Raw genomic sequence first — 5,295 nt, 5'->3', positions numbered from 1 at the left:
ATATTTATGCTCTGAATGTCGAATAGAGAACGTTTGAGTTTGATTATTAAGACTTGATGAGAGTGTTGAGTATGTATTTGCTATTTGGGATGAAATATGTCTGGTTGGTCAGAGGGCTACCTGCACTGTGCTACTGTACATTGTGAGCAACCATGTTCAGAGCCTGTGATATGGGCACGCTGAGAAAGGTTTTCAACAGAAGGAAGATAGCAGGACATGTTAAACTTGTGGTGATCGAGTGGTCAAGGTGGCGACCATGAACCGCAACGTCCTCGGTACTTGTCCAGTCGTTGGCCTTTCTCTCTCTCACTACTAAAGTTGTCTTAGGCTTCATCTGTTTCTGCTTCACAATAAAAGCATTACAGTGGTTTGCCTGTAAAAGGCTTATAATAAGAAGCAATATCAGGAAGTGCTTGTATTATTAGCAGTTACTTAAAGGTGCCCTGTAGAGTTTTCTTTTAAACAAAGTTTCTTTTTTGCATTCAGTTTTACTCACGTCACGCATTTTGTGTCCTTGAGGTCAAAACAAATCTATTTTCTTCCTCATAAAACATTTGCAAAGCAGATTTTTCTTAAAAGTCTGAAACCTGCATTTTTCTTACATCCACGGCTACGTTTCAAATCGCATACTTTTCATTTTTTACTTGTAGTACATAACGCAGCTGCCCTTACAAAGTTCATACTGTTGCATGCAGTGTGCATACAATTGGGATATACTACTTCGTCATAACATTGCACCTTGAACTTTGACCCTCTTGCTCATTTATCCGCTGCGCAGAGGATTATGGGTCAGAATAGCCAGAAAATGGGTGCATGCTGGCTTATACTGCAAAATGTGACCGGATGTAGTGGGACATCCTGGTATTTTTGGCATCCTGCATTTGAAATATTATGTATTGGGATGTACTAAATATTTTTCTGGCGTATTAATATTATGGTAGTATGGGTATTGGAACGCACAGCATGTTAACTTGTTAACTAGTCTTCTTCTCCCCTGACTTTGTCGGCGCATTGTTGCGTTTCTTGGCGCATTACCGCCACCTGTAGATCATTGGAATAGCACGAAACCATTGTCAGGGATGTGCTAACGTGTTGCAAACAAAACAAGGACCCAGAGCACACAAATTGGTGGATAGGTGGTCAAGATTAGTAGGCAGTTATTTCAAAGAACAAACAAAAAGATATCTTTAAAAGGCAGATTTATGCTTAATCATCTACACCCAAAGGGGTTGGGCTCATTTGTCTCTGTGGTGCAGGACGTATCCTGCTGTAGCTCACCTTTACTGCATTGTTCCATCCACCAAAGGACGGGGACCAGTCTGTGGTGGTCCCGAGGGTCCCTGTAAGCAATAAAATGACTCACCTTCACAAAGGAGGCCACAAGTTCTTCAGAGTTAGTCGAGATGTCACTTTATTCTTTCCCTTTTACCTTGTCCCTCTGGCCCCGCTGCTGAATCGACACACCGGTGTCTGTTGGAGCGGAGCATCGATCCCTCCCCCCAGTCAGCACGTCCTCAGGGGGGGAAGGAGAGAGGGAGGAGAGCGATATGCTTAGAGCAGCAGAGCCCCTCTTGTATTAAAAATGCTGAGACAGAGAGGAGATGCGCTGATCTGTGTAAGATACCCTCCTGAACAGAGCATGATGGACGCGATAGACTGTAACCTTTTGGCAAAGTTTCAAGGTGTAAGGTACATCAGTGTGAACAGCTTTCGATCTTGTTGTGGTTGTAATCTCTGTGTGGAGGGCACAAAGCCTTTATTCTGACAGTCCAAACAGCTGCATCCTGCTGCCCTTTTTACTTTCACTCAAGGATTCTGTTTTATTTTAACACCTCTTACTTACTGTTCAACGTATACTTAATATACAAGGGTTCGCATGATATCTTATCATATCTTATTTGTTTTCCTTCAAATATCCACTCGACACGTGACAATTTCCATTTCCGCTTTTCACATAGTCTTTTCAAAATAAACTTGAACAACAAAATTACTTAGTTAGGTTTAGGAAAAGATCATGCTTTGGGTTAAAATAACTATGGAAGTGGCTTAACTTAGAAGTTATGTGACAAATAAGTCGACGTTTAAGTTAAAATAACTTCGTAAGTATATACTTAAGTGTGGATGTTATGTGTGGCTGTGGCTCAGAGGTCACAAGTCGGCCACCAATCAGAAGGTCAGCGGTTCGATCCCTGGCCCCTCCAGTCTACATGTCAAAGTAACCTTGAGCAAGATACTTAAACCTTATATAGATTACATCATGATGGCACTTTGCTAACAGTGTATGAATATGTGTGTGAATGGTTGAACACTGACATGTAGCGTAAAGCGCTTTGAGCGGTTGGAAGACTAGAAAGGCGCTATATAAATGCAAGTCCATTTACGTGACCAATAAGTCGATGTTTGGGTTAAAATAACTACGCAAGCGGCGTAACTTGAGTACGGAAGTTACGTAACCACACACGAATGTGCGCCGTTTTTTGACCCACCTCAACCGTACACGGCGTTTGTTTTGTTGCTCTTTATACTTCCTGGTTCATGATTACACGTATTATTGATTTCGTGAGAGATATACGAATTACAGTGCATTAATTTAAGCTATGAACGCTGTTCTCCATGGCAAATCTCTGCTTCTTTTCCAGTGCACATACTGTTCTGTCCCCTCAACCCTTCAAAAAACAAGATAGTTTTTTATTGTCTCAATGTACCTGCTCATTTCCTCTATTTCCACAGTGACACTGGATTAAAGGCCCACCACTATTTCCCCCGCTGCCTTCATTCCTACCCCCTTTCACCCAGAGAGGGAGGGCTTTTTGCCGTTGGTCCCCTCCCCCGGTAGGCTGTAATCACCCTGAGAATGGGGTAATTAGGGCCACTGTAGGGTAATTACCAAAGCTCGAGTTGTTTAATTACGGCCTTCTCTGGAGCTGTCTGAAGCCAGTGACAGTGGAGGCTCCACTCGCTTGATGGAGTGATTTCATCCTCTTGACTGCAGCAGCATGTGAGGGACACAGGGAGAGATTGAGAGCGAGTGGGCGTGAGTGGGAGGGATCGCAGGAGTTAAATTGAGGGGGAGCGGGAGAGATATAGGCAAAAAGCAAAAGATGCAGGGTTGATAAATGTACATGTCTACAACAGCGTGGGGGGAGGCGTAACAAAACAAAGCAGATCTCTTTTAGTGTACCATTGTGGGATATATTTCACCTGGGTTGTTTTCTTTTGCTATTTATTGCTATTTTTTAGTATTATTCCTTTTTAAGCCGCCTCATGACTGTGCAACATCAGTAAAACATGGGAGATTAGCTGATATAGTGCAGTGCTTTGTCTCAGGTTACTGGAATGTAGTGCTGTAGGGCAAAGGGTTAAGTATTTAACCCTTTGCTCTACTCATTTTAGAACCCTTCCTCGTTAGTATAGTGGACAGTATCTCCGCCTGTCACGCGGAAGACCGGGGTTCGATTCCCCGACGGGGAGTTCCTTTTCACTCATTTCCCTTTGGCACACAGTCCTTTCTTATCTTATCTTCCTTCCGTGTATTTGTGTTAAACATTAGACATATCTGAAAGGAACAAAAGGAACAAAAGGAAGAAAAGCCAATAGATTTTGGCAGCTTCTATGGTAGACATTTATAAATGCCCTGCTGCTGCAGAAGAGCGAATATATGCATAAATTAACATTGCTGACCATTTTTACTGCCATTTCCACATCACATTATATTATCTTGAATAGGTAAACCACTCATTTCGAAGAGCTGTACGTTTGATACATCACAACTTCTTTTTTATGCATGTGTTATTGAAAACATATATACATGTTAAATACTTTATAAAAGAGATTAAGTAAATGCATTTAGGTGGAGTTAACAGGCTCTCGTTTTGTTCCTCTCATCTGTAAAACAAACACAAAGATACACTAGCCTTTCTTATTACACGGCTTTGTTTAATACTCGATTGTGTTTGGTCAATCACGGCGTTCTATGGTCTGTTATTTCTTTATAGTAGACCGTTGCTATGTATAACAGACCGTTGCTATGGGCGCAGATCTGATGTCGGACTATAGCGGACCATTTTTGTGTCAAATTATTGATTTCTTAAGTAAGTAGCCGTGTAATATGCGGGATAATGTACAGCTAGCGGGTCATGTTATAAGTAGGCTACAATTATCAGAACAATACGAACATTCAGGCTCCCTCATGTGGCACAAAAGTGTACTGCAGATATAAACGTTAAATGAAAGACGGAAGAAATTCTGCGACCCTAATAAAATCTCCTGCAACCAACCTGTGGGTCCCAATCCAGTCTTTTGGAATGACTGCCGTACACGGTCTATGTTTTTTAAGATTAGTTTTTCAAAAAATTTATTTGGGCTCATGTTAACATCAGTCGGCAACATGACGAACAAGCATCCCATTGGCAGCGCAACAGGTTGCTGTTTAAAGAATCAAAAGTGAACGTGGGCCAAGAAAACGAGGGCCTCCCTTTCTTCTCTTCCAAAGGGCCGTGACGCCAATGGAAGGCCATCTTGGACTCTGTGGACCTGAAGATTTGTGGGGCAAAGGGCAGGGGGGTCACTCCCCCAAACTAGGGGGGAAAGGAATTCACCCAGGCGGCCTGACATTCCCCCAACTGGGAAAGATGACTCTGTCTGCCCAGTGTCTCAGACCAATCCCAAAATAGTGTGTGGCGTGAATTTCCCGCCACCCACAGACCATAATTGTGAAATCCTAACCAGACTTAGATTAACGCACATGATTAAAACCATGTCCTAATATTTTGCACAAAGGTCACCAACCAGACGGCGGCAGAGCAGCTTTTGATGCAGCTAGACTGGAAAGGTTGGAATTTCAGTCCAGTGTGGTCAGCAATTGAAAGGGTCTGCTGGACATATTTGCATGTGTGTTTACTAAACACCAACCTCTCCAAATTTTTGATTTTTATGACTGCTGATTGAACGCCTCTTTGATGGAGCGGCGACCTGTTAAACCTCTGTTTGGATTCCGATGAGTTTGCATGCGAGCGGTGTTTGTACAGTGTTTCCACTGTACCGGAGACCCTCGTAAATCAAAACACCAGATGAAGATGTAAAGGCAGAAAATATTCCCTGACAGTTGTGTCGATTGACAGTGGCCCTTTGACCTTTTGACCTCCTCCTCTCATAGGTTTAGTAGCATTGACCCCCTTTTCTTGGAGATATTTTTGTATTGGTTGCAGGAAGTTTTCGTCAAAGCCGCATTTTGATCCCCGCTCCTCAGCAGCAGGTTGTAACTCTCCTCGTTTCTGAAGGTTCAATGACAGACAT

At 42.7% G+C, this 5,295-nt stretch overlaps 1 non-coding gene across 1 annotated transcript; it reads left to right on the top strand.

Annotated features, from left to right (window-relative positions):
- The first annotated feature begins 3,399 nt into the window (after positions 1-3,399).
- trnad-guc lies at positions 3,400-3,471 on the top strand. Its single transcript has one exon. It is a non-coding gene; the product is annotated as a tRNA-Asp (tRNA).
- The last annotated feature ends 1,824 nt before the right edge of the window (positions 3,472-5,295 follow it).

This window comes from Sebastes umbrosus, chromosome 23 (assembly GCF_015220745.1).
Source record: "Sebastes umbrosus isolate fSebUmb1 chromosome 23, fSebUmb1.pri, whole genome shotgun sequence".
NCBI lineage: Eukaryota > Metazoa > Chordata > Actinopteri > Perciformes > Sebastidae > Sebastes > Sebastes umbrosus.
This window is presented reverse-complemented; position numbering and strand designations above follow the sequence as displayed.